General features: G+C 40.8%; 1 protein-coding gene across 3 annotated transcripts in view; it reads left to right on the top strand.

The window, feature by feature from the left end:
* Positions 1-20,161, top strand: part of TPRG1 (tumor protein p63 regulated 1) — a 200,713-nt gene extending 180,552 nt beyond the window's left edge. The window contains exons 6-8 of one of the 3 annotated variants that reach the window (XR_010318664.1): positions 1-16,359; positions 16,503-16,621; positions 19,234-20,161. The exon at positions 1-16,359 is cut by the window's left edge and continues 9,188 nt beyond it. The gene's annotated coding sequence lies outside the window, so the exon portion shown is untranslated. The other 2 variants (XR_010318646.1, XM_003412916.4) reach the window with 2 other exon arrangements.

The following is a 20,161-nucleotide window of genomic DNA, read 5'->3' as shown; positions in this document are numbered from 1 at the left end:
CCTTTATGTATATATTAGCCAATCAGTAAATGTCTTTATGATGCTGATGCCATAAGCATTTTGGTTTCACCCAATTTCAGTAGCACGTGTTTTAGCTTCTATGAAACCGCTGTCTTTTTGTGATCTGGTTCTACAGAACAGCAGACAAACTTCAGGAAGAAAGAGTATTTTGATTCTACCAAAGGTATTTTTATTTCCCAAAGACTTTGTTGTGGTTACATCAAAAACACATAGCAACACTCAGAACGTGTCATAGCTTTAGAAAGTGAGGAATGACATTTTACTGGGGAAAAAAAAAAATCATATAGAAGACTAACTGAGTGATAACCAGGGCACCACTCAAAAGCCTGTTGGCTTCAGAATAAGCTCAGTAAATAGAAATGTAGGCCACACCTAGCACAAGCAGAACATGATGACCTGGTAGATATGCTCGCCAGACTGGTGTGTCAGGAAAAGGCGATAAGCTGAGGTTCTCCAGGCCTGCCATCAGCTTCAGGGAGTAGAGACCAGTCATCTGATTCTGGCAACTTACCAGATGATGGTTCCAACAGTTGAGGCAGGGAGTTTAGAAGAAAAAAAGATATTTATGGAAATGCAGTGTGTTCAGATTTGGATACGTTGAGCTTGAAGGGCTGTGGGACGTCAAGGTGAAAATGTTCCTGTCTAATCAGCAGGTGGATGTGAAGGTATGGTGCTCAGGAGACAGGGCCTTTAGAGTCATCACGAGTTAAAATCTTAGGAGTGGATTAGATTGCTTAGGCTGAGTGTATAGAACAGCACTATCTAATAGAACTTTCTGTGATAATGTAAATGTCCTATAACTCTTCTCTGTGCGACACAGTAGCCACTAGCTGTGAAATATTGGAGGTGAGATATAGGAACTAAAATTTTTATTTTACTTAATTTTAATTAGTTGAAATTTATATAGCCTCATAGGACCAGTGGGTGCCGTATTGGACAGCACAAATGTAGAATGAAGAAAAGACACGACTGAGAATGAAATCCTCAAGAATAGCAACATTGAACATCTAAGGTTCTTTATCTTAATCCCTCAAAGATAAGCAAGAACACAGGACTTTTTTTTCTATATTTTATCAAGTGATAAAAAAATGATACATAACAGTTTATATTGGAAACCAACAGCTTCCCAACTCACCTCTTTCTACTTTTTAGTGATAACTTTATTTATGGTCCTGCTGGTGGTTACCCCATAACTCTGAAAATTGGTTTTTATTGCTATGTATTGATGTATCAACATCAGATATTATCTATTGATTCTCTTCTATGAAAGAACAAGATTTAGTTCACGTACACTCTACTTCACACCTCCTTCCCTTTCCTTTTTACATGTTTGTTATTTTCACTTTCCTCTTTATTATACTTGTTACTGAAATAATATGCTTTCACTTCTGTTTATCTATCAACTTTAGTTTCTATCTCTTCTCCTTGAAAATAAAGATATTAGAGGGATAACTTTGTCTTCCACAACTCTTATTTTTTGTCTTCTGTAAAACAGCTATTCTACATTATCCAGGCTGTAAAAATCTGCAATCTGTTCCATAGCCATGTTAGGTGTTTTATGCTTATATGCACCTAGTAATTCTGGGATAAGTAGTGACAGGGCTGATGGAAGAAAGAATGTATGGCTTAAATTATCTACTTGTTTGCTTTAGTTCTCCATCTTACCTTGCTGGTGCAAAAATCATCATATCTCATATGTCTTCAGATTACAAAGCTCTATTGTATATATTATTTTTTTGTGATTCTCCTCCAAGTGCACAAGTTATTTAACATCCATGTTTTGCAGATAAAAAAAATCAAAATAGAGTGACTTGGCCAAGGTCATGTAACTGAGAATTAGGAAAGTTAAGAGTCAGTTAGGTTTTCTGATGACACATCACCTCACAATTTTGCTCACAGGAAGGTTTCCTAACCACTCAAGTTTGCAAAAAAAAAGTTACAGGTTGAGTTTCTTGCCTCAGATTTACAATCCATGGTGCCTGTTGGAGCAGAGAAATTTGAGGCATGTGTGTGGTGACCACGTTTTCTTTCAAGAAACTCATAGAAATGCCTCTAGGCATCTGGGTACTTCATGAACCTAAGCTGGCCAATGCTTACCTCTTGTTAAAGAATCATCTAACATTAAACTAACATTTACGAAATACTTACGTGCTGGTGTCTGGGCTAGGATATTTCATATACATCATCTCGTTTAATCCTCACAGCAACTCTTTAAGTAGAGACTACATCAGAGATTGAATTGGATAGTTCAAATCTTCAATAATTCATTGCTGTGACTGAGTCCTCTCTTTCTGTAAAAGGGGGTAAAATAACCTGTGCCCCAAACATACTTCACAAATGTGCATAGTCAGAAGATAAATTGATTTTGGTAAAATAAATGAGATTAAGTGTTTGGTTGCCTGGGAGACAGGCAGTGTACACAAACCAAACGTTGTTGAGTAATAGCAAAGTATTATAAAGCTTTGTTCCTGTTACCAGCAATGGAAATGACCCTAATGGATTGGCACTGTGGAACTCTCCTTGTGTACAAAAAACTGCAAACACTCTTCTAGCTTTCAACATTTCAGTGAGAATACTGCTAAAGTAATTGTACAACGAGATTGATTTCCAGATCCATAAAACCCATCCAGGGCACTTGCTGTCATTCTCATGCCATGATTAATATAAACTCAGTAAAGAGGTATCCCAGCAGGGGCAGGAAGCGTATATGATTTTGTTGGTCCTCTTTAAGCAAAAAGAATATAAAATTATAAATAAAAGATTTGGCACAAAAGTGAATATTCTTCTTCATTGGCAAAAGAAATCTCGACCAATTACAGATATTGCGAACCTGAAAAATAAGTAGACAAATAAAAATTCAGAAAAATAGCCGTCTGTCTTCATTAACACACCTCTATAATCCTTCATTCAGACCCATTGTTGGCTACATACTGGTTGATCACATCTTCATATGACCATAAACCAAAAAAAAAAAAAAAAACCCAATGCCCTCGAGTCGATTCCGATTCATAGCAACCCTGCAGGACAGAGTAGAACTGCCCCGTAGAGTTTCCAAGGAGCGCCTGGTGGATTCGAACTTTTGACCATTTTAGCAACCATAGCACTTAACCATTATGCCACCAGGGTTTTGATTAAATTATTACTTTCTGTAAAGAGAATAGAGAGATCATGCAATCTTTTCTCAGTTAACTGAAATGTGTCTTCATAAAATTATTATTAACTGTTTAGAACAGCTGCAGTCAGCTTCACAATTCTTTATTGGTAATGCTTTGTAAATTTTAAAAATTGATCTCAAATTTGGGGTAATTTCTCTCAAGTTTCTACCATACCTGAGATGTAAGACTTGGAAGAATTTTAACAGAACTCCTCCTGGCTCTGTACACTTTATGTTTCTCTTGCAGTACCTTCCCGCTTCCTGGGCTGGATGCCTTAGGGTACATTTATATTCATATTAATCTCCGTTCACCCTTTGGCCTTGCCCTTCCTTTGAATCCCAGTGTCAGATTAGACGGCATAGTAGGTGGTAGAAGTAATCTTTGAGGCAACTCCTATATCAGGATAACCAAATACCTTAACTCTTCATGAAAGTGACTGGAACCACATGATTGTACCCCACTAATTCCAAAATAGACATAAACTACCTCAACTTCCCCTTACCCAGATCTCACAAATGCCCACAGCCATTCTAACACTTGACAGGGGGGAAGAAGTGATGCAGAGAAGACAGACTGGAAAGGAACAAAATTTCTAACCAATTTCAGTTAACATACCTGGAGCCCCTGGGTGGCGCAAAAGGTTAATGCCTGGCTACTAACCAAAAGGTTGGGGTTCAAGTCCAACTAGAAACACCTAGAAAGAAGGGCCTGATCATCTGCTTCTGAAAAATCGGCCACTGAAAACTCTATGGAGCACGGTTTTATTTTTTTTGTGTGTGTGTGTGCTTTAAGTGAAAGTTTACAATTCAAGTCAGTTTCTCATGCAAAAACTTATACACACATTGTTATGTGACCCTAGTTGTTCTCCCCATAATGTGACAGCACACTCCTCCTCTCCACTCTGTATTTCCCATGTCCATTCAGCCAGCTCCCGTCCCCCTCTGCCTTCTCATCTCGCCTCCAGACAGAAGCTGCCCACTTAGTCTGAGGTGTCTACTTGAGCTAAGAAGCACACTCCTCACCAGTATCATTTCATGTCTTACAGTCTAGTCTAATCTTTGTCTGAAGAGTTGGCTTCAGGAATGGTTTTAGTTCTGGGTTAACAGAGCTTCCGGGGGCCATGACCTCTGGGGTCCCTCCAGTTTCAGTCAGACCATTAAGTCTGGTCTTTTTACTAGAATTTGAGTTCTGCCCCCCACTTTTCTCCTGCTCCATCAGGGACTCTGTGTTACGTTCCCTGTCAGGGCAGTCGTTGGTGGTAGCTGGGCACCATCTAGTTCTCAGGCTGATGGAATACACAGTTTTACTTTTAAAAATTATTAAAAAAAAGAAAAGAAAACTGTGCACGCAAACACATTGTTAAACTCATCTCAGGGCTTCGGAAGGGGGCCAGTAAAGGGAGATACTTTGAAATTTAGTCTTTCTTAGCTTCACAGTCAAATCCACACCTGATGCTAGGATTGTGGAAGGAATAACTTTTGGAGTGAGAGAACTTGATTCTAGCCCTGACTACCCTACTGATGCACTGTGTTGGCCTTGGGGAAACTATTCAGCCCTTGAACTCTCAGTTATCCCTTTAACAAATGAGAGTTTGAATAGATAATACCCAAAGGTCTCTACTACCTTGGACATTGAGTTGTATCAGATAGAACTGGTTGCAATGGCCAAGCCCACACAGACTCAGGACAGAGAGCGGCCAGGCCTATGTTCACAAGACAGAAGCAACTGTAGCCATTTCCACTCTGTTTTGGAAGCAGCTGCCTTATTTTTACAAAAATGCAGTCAGACAAATCTTTTCAAGGAAAAAGGAGTAGTCTTTCCAAGGACTTTTGTCCCTTTTGCATCCCAGTGAACTCTGTGTGAGTCACTTATGATTGATGAAGAGCCGGTTTCCATGGTGACAACTTCTGTCCTTCCCAGCAGCTGCAGAGCTTAACCCAACCCTGACACAGCTTCCTGAGCTGGGCTGGGCAGCCACTTAACCAAAGCATCCAGGGCAGAACTTGACAGCTCTGCACTTTGGGCCCTGGAAGAGATTCCAGAAGGGAGAAGGGCGGGAGTGTGATGAAACCACTCATCTTCTCCCTCATATTTTCCATGGGTTACAGTCTCAAGAGGTATGCCATAGCTAGAAAGGAACATTAATGGCAAAGGAGTCTTGACCAGCTTTTCAATTCTGAATGGAACATTTCTGAGTGGGAGGGCTTCTCCAGCAAATCTTCCCAATACAATTGCTTCGGACCTTCATAGAGTAATCTTCTATCTTTCCGGATCCATTGAGCTAAGTTTGCTATATCTCTCTTCCAGTAACTGCCATCTCTTTTGCCACCAATTTACTCTCTCTCCGACTTCTGGGATTGTCCTCCTCTAGCTCCCATTTCTACTGGTCTGTCAATACAAGACCAAGAGCCATTTACTTGAATGGCGGGCTATGCCCAAAAGTTAACAGACGGTCACAGCTGTGTTAGAGGATCTAAGTGTGGAGTACATTCTAAAATAGAACTTGACCGCAGAGGGCAGGGAAACATGCCGTGCTCATCGCTGCCAGGGAATGTAGCCCTGAAGCTTGGCTTTTTCACGCCTTAAACTCATTAAACCCCCAGCCTACATTTCACACATCACGTCCCTCCAGAATCTCTGGCTTTCTTCCTTCAAACTGTACACTCTTTTCTTCTTCAGCTCACTTCAGTTGGTCTTTTACCAACTTGCTGTTCATATTACTATTCATGCAGAATTTTCTAAATGCCAACACAATACCAATAGGGAACAGAATGTCCCTGAGGAGGGAAGGTTTGCTCCAGTTATTAGAATTATTGGATTATAGGCATGTAAACCTGGAGAGGATCCTAAAAATCGTGTAGAACTACCATCATCATTCTACAGTTTGGACAAAAAGAGAGATAAAGATCACACAGTGAGACTGGGCCATAGCCAAAAAAAAAATGGAAACTGACTCCATGCTCTGTATTTCTATTAAACCACTTTTAAAATCATATTCTCAACACCAAATCATTTTGTGAAGGTATTTAAATTTTGTAGAAGTGGTAGCCTAATACAATAATATAGCTAATTACTTTAATCTTTTGCTTCAGGTTTAGGATATTGCCTGGCCTAGAAGTGCCAAAGAAATTATCTCCTGGCATACACGAAAGTCTTGGATATTAGTTTCCATTATCCAAATTTCCATATACAAATAGCACAGTTCATAGCAAAGAAGTCATTACATACATATATTCGACCAACAAGCAGTCTGACCTACTGACTGTACGCATATGCTGGGAAAACACAGAGGAGAGAATGATTGATTTAAACTTGATGTCCAAGGAAGGCTTTAAGGGGAGGTAGCATTTGAACAGAGTCCCTGGGTGGAACAAACGGTTAATGTTTGGTTGATGTTCTTGGCTGCTAACCGAACAGTTAGAGATTTGAGTCAATCCACAGGCACCTTGGAAAAAAGGTTGTCAAATTTCCCCATTTTAGCCATTTCTCTATAAAGGAGTTTCAAGCTCTTTCAATTTGCCTGTGTTCAGATTTTAGCTTTGCTGTTAGCTAACTCCCTGGCCTTAGGCAACTGACACAATCCTCTCTGAGCCTCAATTTCTCAGCTAAGTACCTCATAGAAAGTGCATGTGAGAGTTAAAATGACATAAATTCTGAATGTTGTTCAGTATAGTGTTTGGCACATGTTGTTGTTGTTAGGTGCCGTCAAGTTGGTTCCAACTCATAGCGACTCTATGTACAGCAGAGTGAAACACTGCCTGGTCCTGTGCCATCCACACAAGCATTGCCATGCTTGAGTGCATCATGGCAGCTACTGTGTCAATCTGTCTTGTTGAGGGTCTTCCTCTTTTTCGATGATCCTCTACTCTACCAAGAATGATGTCTTTCTCCAGGAACTGGTCCCTCCCGATAACACGTCCAAAGTATGTGAGACAAGTCTCGCCATCCTCGCTTCTAATGAGCATTCTGGCTGTACTTCTTCCAAGACAGACTTGTTTGTTCTTCTGGCGGTCCGTGGTTTATTCAACATTCTTCACCAACACCATAATTCAAAGGCACCGATTCTTCATTGGTCTTCCTTATTTATTGTGCAGCTTTCACGTGCATATGGGGTGATGAAAAACACCATGGCTTGGGTCAGGCGCCCCTTAGTTCTCAAAGTGACATCTTTGCTTTTTAACACTTTAAAGAGATCTTTCACAGCAGTTTGGCAAATAGTATCATTGAAGTTCTTCTTCACTGCCTCAAAATTCCGCGGGAATTCTGATTAGCTGAATCACTTCTCGAGGACTGAGTTCAGTTGTGGACAGAAAAAAGAGTCAGTATAGTTAAGTATAAAAGAAGCCCTGGTGGCACAACTGTTAATCCCTCAACTGTATGAACCCACCCAGTGGCTCTGCAAGAGAGAGACCTGGTGATCCGATTCCAAAGATTACGGTCATTGAGAACCCTATGGAGCAGTTCTACTCTGAAACACATGGGGTTGCCATGAATCAGCACCAACTGAATGGCAATGAGTTTGGTTTAGCTACTAGCAGTAATAGAAGATGCCAGACTCTTTCTTCACTCATCTTTAGACAATTATTTAAAAACATAGCTTGTTAGTAAGGAATCAAATTAATTTCTACTTGTATACTTATATACTACGCTTACAAGGAATTTGAGATGGAATGAGACTCTACTCCAGGTTCCCCTGGCACTGTACTGCTTGGTCTTTTCCACCATTGGGCGTCATGGAAAGCTTGAAAGAATCTGGGCGGAGAACGTGACTTATTACTCGGGTCCTTTCCACTCTTCCTCCGTGAAGCAGTGTGGTGAGGTGGAGAGAACATGGGACAGGGAGTGAGCGCACTTGAACTCTGTCACGGGCTCTCTGGATCTCAGTTTGCTAATCCCTTAAATGAGAGGATGGATGACATGATCCCTGTTGTCCTTTGATTCTGAGTGGAAACATCACACAGGCACATTTTCTTCTTTTCTTTCTAGCTCAGGAAAAAGCAGGGAGAGGTAGCTGACAACAGTCTCCTTGCCATCTCCCCCAAAAGTCTCCAAACCCTAAAGAGCAGGATTCTGAAGTTTCACACAAAGGGTAGTTTAGGTTCTGCCCCTCCTAATTATGGCCCATTAAGGCCCCAGATCCCTTCTGTCTGGAGAATGTGCTATTTAACATTCTCCCTGGCAGTGCCTTCGCCAAGGACGCAAGCCCTTGCACTCATGTCTGTTGATGTTTATGTTGAGAAAGTAGATAATCCTCACTGCAGTGACAAGTTGATTGAAGCAAGTAAAAACCAAATAGGGTTTAGAATTCTAATTGCTGACAGATTCATAATGGTGTGTGAGGCCTGGTGTCTGCCTGGCTGGCCCTGCTGTTCAGAACCAAGTGTGAAGTTAAAAGGGTATATTGTTTCTGGTATGAGATTTCTCAACTCCGGAATTGTTTCTTTTCTCAGTGGAGTGGTGGGGGGAGGAACATGGCTCTCTAAAAATGATGAAGAAAAACAGTCACAGTCCTTGAAACAAGAGGAAGAAAGGATATCAGGTGTGTTTTCTAGTGAAAGATAATGTGGAGATGGGTCTAGGATGGAGGACAACTGGGCTCTCATTGATCAGTGACACCATGCAACTTGGTGCAAGTCATTTAACTTCCCTGGCCCATCTGTTAAATGGGTATGTTAGATTGAAGTCAGTGGTTGTCTTTCAGTGGTTTTTCTACTGAATATTTCTAGGAAAAATGATATATAAATCAGACAAAATCAGAATAGCCTTGGTTGAAGAGTTGCTAAATCCCTGGCACTAGCAGAGACTACATTGGTATCTCTATGTGCATATAAAATTAAAGAGAACAGATTATAAAAACTCACAAACAAATTCATAATACTGGCTATCCCTGGGTTAGTGAGGATGGAACTGAGACTAGGAGTTGGGAAAAAAGTACTTCTGCACAATTTTATTTCTTATATAAAAAGTTTGAAGTAAATATAGCAAAATATAGAACAGTTGTCAATTCTGGGTGGTGGGAGACACAGGTGTTGTAATAGTTCAGTACTTTTTGTACTCATCCTATTTCTCTAAGTCAAAAATCAAATCAAATCAGTGTCCACTGACCACATTTCGAATTCTAGTATTTTGTGATTTTGTAAGATACCCTCTTTGAATCTCAGCTTTCTCATTCATAAGATAAGAAAGTAGGTTTAGGTGATCTCTAAGATCCTTTGGATTCCAAAAATTCCTTTTCTGGTAAGAAAATAATAACAGGGGTGGCTAGTTGACAGGGAAAGCAGAACCTATTATTTTAAGACCATATGCTGGAAGGTAGCAGGTTGGTGCTGAGCCTCTCTTCAAAAGAAATGTGATGGCTTTGTCTTTCTCCCAATCTCTAATAATTATTTATAGGCACATAGTTCTCAAGTGCTAATTTAAAAATCTAGCATTTGAGAATCACCTTCAGTATGTCTCTGGCTTAGCACAAATTACCACTTTAATTAAGAGGAAAGTGGTGGTATAATGAAAGGTGGTTTGGAAATTAGAAGATCTAGGATTTTAGTTCTGTCTATGATACACTTTGGAAACCCTGGTGGCGTGGTGGTTAAAAGATATGGCTGCTAACCAAAAGGTCAGCAGTTCGAACCCAGCAGGCACTCCTTGGAAACCTTATGGGGCAGTTCTACCCTGTCCTATAGGGTCGCTATGAGTCGCAATTGACTCGATGGCAATGAGTTTTGGTTGGTTTATGATACACTTTCCCTGGATGACTCCCATCTATTCACTTTAACCTCTCGGGCCTGAGTGTCCTCATTTATAAAGTAAATCAGTGGAACTAGAGGAATTTCAATGACTCTTCTGTAAGACAAAAAGAAGCAAATGTTGATAATAAGGCGACTCTGAGAAAAACCTGAAAAAAATACCAAGAGATATGGAATCTAATAGGTGGAGCTCATAGCCAATACAGGGGTAGAAGAGCTTGCTTAGTCTTTAAAAAAAGTTAAGCCATCTGGAAATCAAGAGTCCTACAATTTTATTTCAAGGTGAAGTCATTCTATCAGTTCTTTCTCTTGGGACTCTTTTAGACAATCTTTTCTTTAACCTGTGCCACATGGATGGCTCTGGTCTTGTGTTTCCTGGTCTCCTGAGCTTGTTCTGTACCTATGGTACAGATACTCCGATACTCGGATTGCTCTCCCTGAAAATATTCCTTGTCACTCCGGGGTTTTGTCTGGTTTCTTAACCACTTTTGTTTTCAGGAGCATCTCTCAAAAGAGCACTCTGGGTAACTACCAAAAGCTTTGGTGCTGAAAATCCTTCTGGCTGGATAACTTCATGTTTATAGTAAATATTCCTTTTATTCACCAGTGGTTACTGTAGAGTGGAGCTAAAAACTGATTTATAACTCTTAAAAAAATATAAATGGAATGCTTCTTTTCAGCAATCAACTTTAATTCTGTACTATAATTGTTATCTTATTTTGTTTCTTCTTAGCCCCATCTCACACCTATTTGCCTTTTCCAGAACCATTTTCTGAATTTATAGTAGTCTTTCTGCCATGAGATGGTGAGAAGCTTCAGGCACATGATGAGCTAATAAATTGACAGTTTCTAGATTAAAGCAAATGCAGAGGCAATGATTAAAGAGCTTCTACGCTAGTAAAGTGAATAATAAGCACTCAGAGATTGTCCTTGGATAAAGGATCCCTGTGGGCATGTTTCAAAGTCCATTCAGTGGCCAGGGGTTGGAAAGCTCTTCTAAAAGATGAATATATCGTAAATCACTTGCTGTTCAGATTTTTTCCCCCCTAAGGAGACAGAAGCTGAAGCCATTGAAGCCATGACTCAGCTTGCCAAGACTTTAAATCTGTGGTTCCAGGAAGTCTAAGAATTCTGAAGCTGAGACCACTGAGTTATGTTCCCAGTATCAAATCCAGTCTGAACCTTGACACTCCCCTGGCAACCTGAGAGCACTAAAATGACAGAGATGGTTCTCTACACCCTCTAGCTTTTTTCTTTTCTTTTTTTTTTGAATAATTTCCATTCTATATCATGGAAATTGTTGTGAAACTCAGAAAACGTCATCCACTGACCACTTGAAATCCCACAAACACAACCTAGCCATTTTTGACATTGCATCCTTTCGTTGGCTTTTAACACCTGCCTTTGCAGAGCTGTTGATTTTTCTTTCATCAGAAGTCTCACCCTGATTTGCTTAAAGTGTAATTGTGAGAGAGAAGACAGAGCCTGGATTATTGTCACTGTTGATGGACCATGAAGGAGACAAAACCTGATGACAGTGACAGGTGGGAGGAGAGGCTCCTCTGAGATTGTATTTTCTGATCTACTGACAGTCAACACGTGTTCATGGAAACCACACTCTGTCCTGGATTTCCATGTGAGGCCTTGGGAAAGGAGACTGAGGGAGAGAGGAGCAGAGATATAGAATTATCCCTGAGAGCGATTGCATTGCTCTTCTAGGGACTGGTTTCTCGTACCTCTATTTAGTAACTTAGAAAAAGTAAAAGTCATTTGGCTAAACTGAACTCCTATTTTCCTGATGAAATACGTGGCCATGGGTAGTTCAGTGGTAGAATTATCACATTCCATGAAGGAAATCCAGGTTTAATTCCCAGCCAATGCGCCTAAGGCATGGCCACTACCTGTCTGCCAGCAGAGGCTTGTGTGTTGTTGGGTTGCTCAACAAGTTTCAGAAGAGATTCCAGGGCAAGGCAGACTAGGAAGAAAGGCCTGGCAATTTATTTATATCAGTCAATGAAAACCCTATGGAGCACAACAGTCAACAGCACTGGGCAGCATTTTTTTCCATTGTGCATGGGGTACCCATGAGAGGGGGCTGGATTGACGGCAGCTAACTGCCAGAACTAACAACATCTATCAGAAGTAAAATGTCTTGATGTTAGAATTGATGAGGGGATTATACAGATTATTTAGCCCATCCTTCTCATTTAAATACAAGGATACCTTATCCAGTGGCAGCCTAAGAATCACACAATCATTGAGAATCAGAGTTTCAAGTTGAATATGACTTCTTCACTGCCAGGCTGGTGCTCAGCTTGAGCTCTGGGGTTAGACTGTGAGAAATTTCAATTCCAGCCCATTTCATTTAGAGTTGGGTACTCATGGACACATTACTTAAGCTCTCTGTGCCTCAGTTTCCTCATCTGTAAGTTAGAGATAATATCTATTCCATAGGATGGTTGTAAGGATTAAATGTTATAGGCAAAGTGCTTAACAGTGTCAGGAGCATGTTAACACAACATATATTAACTATTACTATATTGAAACCCTGGTGGCGTAGTGGTTAAGTGCTACGGCTGCTAACCAAAGGGTCAGCAGTTCGAATCCACCAGGCCCTCCTTGGAAACTGTATGGGGCAGTTCTACTCTGTTCTATAGGGTTGCTATGAGTCGGAATCAACTCGAGGGCACTGGGTTTGTTTTTTATTGTTACGGAAACCCTGGTGGCATAGTGGTTAAGTGATATGGCTGCTAACCAAAAGGCCGGCAGTTTAAATCCACCCGGCTCTCTTTGGAAACTCTATGGGACAGTTCTACTCTGTCCTATAAGGTCACTATGAGCCAGAGTCGACTCAACAGCAATGGGTTTGTGTATGCCAGCTCTTTAGATGCATGAAGAAGATGAAGGTAATTCCACTGAGTCTTCTACAAGTTTCTCCCTCATAGGAAGTGGCTTGAGTCATCTTCCTCTGAAGATTCCTCTGATTGTCAATGTCACTCAAAAGTCTGTTCCCTGGATATAAAAGCTGCCTTCAGATGTTTGCCAACAAAGCAAAAAATAGCAGGACCATTGTCTGCCTCCATCATCAGTTGGCATAAGCCTCTCATCTCTTTCCTTGGTCTTCGATTTTCCGTTCTACTTTTAAATTTACTTGTGAGTTTATTCTTCATTAAGCTTACGTACTCATCGTACTCTCTTTCTTGCATCTATGCTATTAAAAAGTGTAGCACATACAATACCATCAAAACAGAAAACACAGATACGTAAAGGAAATTGTAATTCATTTGTATAAAATTTGTATTTAAGACCCAATTCTGTTGGTGCAAATACATATATATTTTTTCAATTCTGAGTGAACTTAGTCACTTTAAGTTTGAACTCCTCCAATCCATGAATTCCATTGTCTTCTTCTTTGAGAAGAGTCCATTGAAACTCTGAGAAGGCTTATGTTACATCGTGGGGAAAACATCTGGGCCTAAGTTGTATCAGTAAAAGCTGGTATTAGCTGAGGTGTTTTCATTTCTACCTACCAACATGAATGACCATGTACTCCACGCCTTCCCTCCTTACCACAGACAACCCCTCCAAGTGTATACTAGATCCCACCTCCTCCTGAAAGTAAAATATACAATTCTCACTTAACATGTCCCAGACCAATTCTTGATATCACCTGTACCCTACACCTTCTCCTTTCTCAGTTTTCCCAACTTTTGTTAAGGGCATCTCTATTCTATTTGGTCAGGTCGTAAACCTTAAAGCTACCCTTGATCTTTTTCTCATAATGCACATTTAGCCTATTATAAAGTGCTGTTACTTCTATAATCCAGATACTTCTAGAATCCAACCCCTTATGTTCCTGTACAATGCAGCACCCTCCAAGCAACCATGGTATCTCACCTGGATTCTTGTAACAGCCTCCTTACTGCTGTCTGTTTCCCCTTTGACTCCTACGAGCTATTTTATTCCGAGCATCTAAGGTTAACCCACTAGAGATGAAATGAGACTTTGTCACCCCTCTGCTCAAAACAGTGACTCACTCAGAGTAAGAGCCAAAGTCTACAATGGCCCACATGTCTCCACATTATCTGGATGTGTGTGACCTATCTGATATTCATTTCCCCTATTCATCTTTAACTCATCACAAGAAACTATACTGGCCTCCGTGGTGTTCCTTCAATACTTTAAAAATGCTTCTACCTCAGGGCCTTTGGACTGGCTATTTTCAGGTATCTCCATGGCTTTCCCTCAACCACTTATGGTCTTTGCTCACTGAGAACTTTGCTGATTATTATATTTAAAATTGTTTCTACAATCTAGTACTCTCCTCCCAGCCTTTTTCATCTTTCTCCATAGCACTTATCAGCTTCTTACATGCTCTTCTGTTGTGTTCCTTTCTGTCCCTCCCCATCTGCCCATCATCAAAATGCTTTATGAAGTGAGAGATTTTTATCTTTTTTTTTTCTTTCCATTAAAGTATCCCAAGTGACTAGAACAGTATCTGGTACATAAAAACCAAACCAAACTTGTTGCCGTCAAGTCAGTTTCGACTCATAGTGACCCTACAGGACAGAGTAGAACTGCCACACATGGTTTCCAAGGAGCAGCTGGTGGATTCGAACTGCAGAACTTTTGGTTACCAGCTGAGCTTTTAACCACTGCACCACCATAGTCAGCACTCAATAAATACTTGCTATTGAAATACCACCAAGTCTTTTCACATATATTCCGTATCACTTTCGGCTTTGACATTGCCTTTTCATGACCATGAGACTCTCCCAGGTCTACAATTGGTCCCTGAGCCCTTTGAATAGATGAAGACAATTTCTAGATACCTTCTCATGCCGCTCTGAGGAAGTAGACACATCTGACTCTTCTCTTTGGCCTTTTTGCCCAGACTTGATATAGCGTTACTCATTGCTCAGTGCTGCTCCTCTGTGCTGGCATGTGTTACCCTAGGACCCAGCCAGAATCCATATGGGAGTAGGTCCCAGGTCATCTGTAATCTCAGATCACCTCATGCTGAGAAAGTTTAATACTTTAATTTTATACTTAGTTTAAACACCCCCCCCCCCACCCAACTCCTTGAAGTTAACCACTGAGTGGGGAGAATCACATTCCCAGAAACCTCTTAAGCTTCTCATTAGCATTCTCACACCTCTTCCCTTTCCCCAAATTTGTATCTAGCCATGGTCAATATGAAAACCAATCTATGCCTGTTGTTTCTATGTCAGAACTAATCTATGCCAAAATCTTCATTATTGAACCTGACAAGACCCAGGCTCTTACAGGTCCAACAACATTTTCTCTGGAAGTTTTCCTCTCTGCCATGGGCTTCAAAAGCCTATTTTGAAACTCAGAAGTTGAGCCTTTGATCATCTCTCATGTGTGATTTTCTGCAGTAACAACCCACCCCGAAGATATGATACTGAAGAGCATAGCTTCAAAATCGGAGAAATTGGAAGGACATAACACATCAACTACTATTTTGTAATATTATTTACATCCTAGAAAATAGTGGTTCGAATTACTTGACAAGGAGGAATGGCTAACCAACATTTAGAATCTAGAACCCCCACATCCCCAGCCTTTAACTAATTCAGGCACTCCTGCTGCAGAGTTCCAAGAGATATGTTAAGAAGACCCTCCAGACAAATGCATAGGTCTCCTTATTCCTATATTATTAACTTCCTGTCCAGGTGAAATCATAGGACTCTTTATTCCTGTATGATTGATCTCCTGTCTGTGTAAGTTGAGATAATCATATGTCAGTCAAAGAACTCCTTTTTGCCCCTAGCATCTCAGGTAGTGATTAGAGGCTCCGTGGTAATTTAAGGCCCTTTGTTGCCTTCTCCTGTATGGACAGGAAGTCTTCCTAAGGGATGTGCATTATGAAGGAATAGCCAGAAGACCCAGGATGGCAAGGAACTTGCTTGGCCAGTTCAGAGTGCTTTCGTATTTCTTAATGGTCTGCCAAACTGTTAAGGGTGGTGACATCCTCCTGGGTGAAAAATACAAGGCTATTTCACCTCTCTTTGTGTATAAGCCATGGCAGAACCTTTCTATAAGAGTGCATGGGGAAAAAAAGAAATCAATACATTGTTATCGATCATTTCCTTACCAATTACTATTTAAACTATTCAAGTATGTGGTGTTTACTGGGTCCTAACCTCAAGACCAGGTGAAGAAGAATGTGTGTTGCCGCTTAATAAATATTAAGGTAGTCCCAGAGCTGGAGTCAAGCCAAGGATGCATGGTCAGAAGGAGGAAGACAACAATATGTCTCAGACGAGAGGGTAAAATTGCGGAAATAGAGAAAAAGAAAAATACCAGTGGCTGGGAGAGACAAGAGACATCAAAGAGGAAGATTTAACCTGGGGACTGAATTTCTAGCACATCTTACCTCTGCATCCCAATTCTACCATAATCCACCGTGAGCTCAGGTAATGCCAACTCATTTTCATATCAGCAAAAGGGATTAGAAGGTAAATCTTCAGAAGGGGAAAAAAGTTCATGATGCATTTTAAAGCCGAATGCAGAATAAATGATTTTTTTAATCCACTCTTTTGTATTATTCATGCCTCAGCTCCCTTGTCATGGCCATGAATAAATGAAATTTGACAAATGCTGTGCAACCCATGGTGGCCCAGAATCACCCTAGAAGCTGAAGATCAGCTGCAATCCATTCCAAGGGGGTAATAGAAGGTGAGCCTGAAGGCCTTGGAGATCATCAAAATCAGAGTTTCTCAACTTCTTTAAGCTCTCTTTGATAAACCTGGAGCCTTGGTGGCACAGTGGTTTAAGAGCTCAACTCTAACTAAAAGGTTGGCAGTTCAAATCCACCAGCTGTGCCTTGGAAGCCCTACAGGGCAGCACTATTCTGTTCTATAGGGTCGCTATGGGTAGGAATCAACTCGAAGGCAATGGGTTTGATAAATTTAAAGATCACATACCTATATTTAATTGTATTTGAAATTCAAAGTAAGTTAAATATTGTAGCAAAAAAAGTCAAATCAGAATCACGGGACAAAATGTGCTGCTTTGTATTCTTACCAGGCATTCCTCCCTAGAACTTTTAGAGGTCCTCTTTGAGAACCATGGATGGACCAAAGATGGACAAGTGGGACAGAGTAGCTGAAGCTGGGGTCTGGGGACCACAGTTTCAGGGGACATCTAGGTCAATTGGCATAACAAAGTTTATCAAGGAAATGTCCTGCATCCCGCTTTGGTGAGTGGCGTCTAGAGTTTTAAAAGCTTGCAGGTGGCTATCTAAGATGCATCAATTGGTCCCAGTCCACTTAGAGCACAGGAGAAGGAAGAAAGCTAAAGACACAAGGAAAATATTAGCCCAAGAAACTAAAGGACCACAGGTACCAGAGACTCAACCAGACTGAGACAAGAAGAACTAGATGGCGTCCAGGTACCACCAATGACCACCCTGACAGGGAACACAACAGAGAGTCCTAGATAGAGCAGGAGAAAAGTGTGGAGCAGAACTCAAATTCACATTAAAAGACCAAACTTAATGGTCTAATAGAGACTGAAGGAACCCCCAAAACTATGGCCCCCGGATGCATTGTTAACCCAACACTGAAACCATTCCCAAAGCCCACTGTTCAAAGATTAGACAGGACTAAAAAAACAAAAAATAATACACCTGAGGAATGCGCTTCTTAATTTAATCAGATACATGAGACTAAATGGGCAGCTCCTGTCCAAAAGCAGGATGAGAAGGCAGGAAGAGACAGGAACTGGTTGAACGGGCACAGGGAACGCAGAGTGGAAAGGGGGAGTGTGCTGTCACATTGTGGCGATTGCAACTAACATCACAAAATAATACGTGTATAAATTTTTTTTATAAGAAATCAACTTGAGCTGTACACTCTCACCTAAAGGACAAAAAGAAAAGAAAAATATGTTCTGCGCCTGTTTTTGTATGACCCGTGAGCTAAGAATAATGGCATCTACATAGTTAACCCATTTTAAAAAAGTCCAAAAGAAGAAAACCATTTCATGACATGTAAAAATTGTATGAAATTCAAATTTCAGTGCCCTTAAATAAAGTTTTGTTGTAATACTGCCATACTCACTCTTTTTTTCCTGTGGCTGCCTTTGCACTTCAACAGCAGAGTAATTACAGCAAAGATTATATGACCAGCAGAGCCTGAAATATTTACTATCTGATTATTCCAAATATATCTGTATATCTATATATACGGATATTTATCTATCTATATATATACAGAGAGAGAGAGAGGAAAGATTACTGGTGAAAGTCAATGTCTTCCTTTAAAGATGATAAAACGAAAACCCAGAGAAAAGTAACATCTCAAAGTCACAGAGAAGTCATGTGGCAAAGACAACTTGAGGACACAGTCATCTGAATCCCATCTAGGGTCTTTTCTCACCATGCTGTACCACCTGAGAGTCCCAAGGATAATAGGCAGGGGGCAAGAAGTAACTAAGGGCTCGGCTGCTAACTGAAAGGTCAGTGGTTTGAACCCACCCAGCAGCTCCTCAGGAAAAAGACCTGGCAATCTCCTTCTGTAAAGATTAAACAGAAAAAAACCAAACCCATTGCCGTCGAGTCAATTCTGACTCCTAGCGACCCTACCCAAAAAATCCTATGGGACAGTTCTACTCTGTCACATGGGGTTGCCATGAAGGCACCCAACAACAAGCAGTGACTGAGCAGACTGCTGGAACCAGAGCCACTGTTCAAAGGCTTTCAGGACAATGAATGAATAATGCATTTCCTGAAGAGCAGGAGAAGAAAGAAAAACACTGATTTCGATCAGGAAGGTGTGTGTGGCAAATTCACTTTGCCCTAGCCATGCCCTGATGGGGCAATGTGCCCTACTGCAAGATTTTCTGTCCAAGGACCCACGTGCTGTTTGTACGTTTTCTTATCTTACCAGTGCAATATGAGAGCCCACAGAGACAGAGTTGTGGAACTTTTCATGGTGGGGAGGACATGGGGGGAAAAAAAACAGAGAAAAAAAAATAACCTGGAGGTAGAGGGGAGAGGTGGGCTCAATTTTCTGCTGGAGGCTATGTTATTTATTTATTTCAGACTGGCGTGCATCTCCTTTGTTTTGAATAATGGAGATAATTATACATTCAGGGAATCACACTCTAAACCTCCTGAACAATTAAGAAATCTTATTACAGGCAATCATGAGAAAATGTAAGGGAGGTTTAGACAGAGGCACAATGAAAATCGCACTTTTTCTAGTCCCCTGCTTAGCACAGAGACCTAATCACTGTTCTCCTTTCTTTCCCATGGGCTAATTGTGTTTTTTTTGTTTTTTTTTTAGGCCTCTCTCAGGACAAGGTGCTTGTCTCTCCTAAGCCCTGTGCATGTGAAGTCAGGGGTTTGGATGGATCCCTCTTGGGAAACTGCTGCCTCAGTGATTTTGACATTGACCTGTAAGTACAGCTCTCTATGTGGGAGCTAGCGGCATTCGCCAACAACTAGGAGTAGAACAAAAGCTCTCATTATACTCAGGCTGCAAGGGCCTTTGTACAGGAAGAAAGAAGCCCCTTGCATCATTGACTCATTCAACAGGTAATTATTGAGCAGCTACCAGATGGCAGACTTTATTCCAGAATATGGGAATATGGCAATAAGGAGGGAACAGAATATAGTCCCTGATGTCAATGAAACTATGTTTAGTCAGGCCAGGTAGATAAATAAGGAAATAGGAAATCCCAATTTGTGTCATAACAGATATGTAAAAAGTAGGCACAAATTGTTCTGGGGCTGTCAGGAGAGGCTAAGAGACTTAAGGAAGAAATGGAAACTAACCAGGAAAAAAGGTTAGAGGAGGTATTTGGAAGGTTTTTAATCATAATGGTGGGTAGTTGATAGAATTAGATTTGTCTTTTCTTTGTTACCATTAAACAACATCTCCCTCTCTGGAAACTACACTGTCTGACCTACTAATCCCTCAGCTGCATGGTATAACAATAATAAAAACCAAACCAAACCCATTGCCACTGTGTCGATTACAACTCATAGTGACTGTATAAGACAGAGTAGAACTGCCTCATAGAGTTTCCAAGGAGCACCTGGTGGATTCAAACTGCTGACCTTTATGGTAAGCAGTCATATCGCTTAACCACTATGCCACCAAGGTCTCCAAAGAACTGGCATGGAGGAGGGATTATACTTGTGTTCTGTGACCCTAAGAAATAAATTAAGACTACTGTTGTGAAAGCTCTAGGAAAAAAAAAAAAAACAAA

The sequence above is a fragment of the Loxodonta africana genome, chromosome 1, assembly GCF_030014295.1.
Source record: "Loxodonta africana isolate mLoxAfr1 chromosome 1, mLoxAfr1.hap2, whole genome shotgun sequence".
NCBI classification, from domain to species: Eukaryota; Metazoa; Chordata; class Mammalia; order Proboscidea; family Elephantidae; genus Loxodonta; species Loxodonta africana.
Note: the sequence above shows the minus strand (reverse complement) of the source record. Positions and strands in the feature narration are given on the sequence as shown.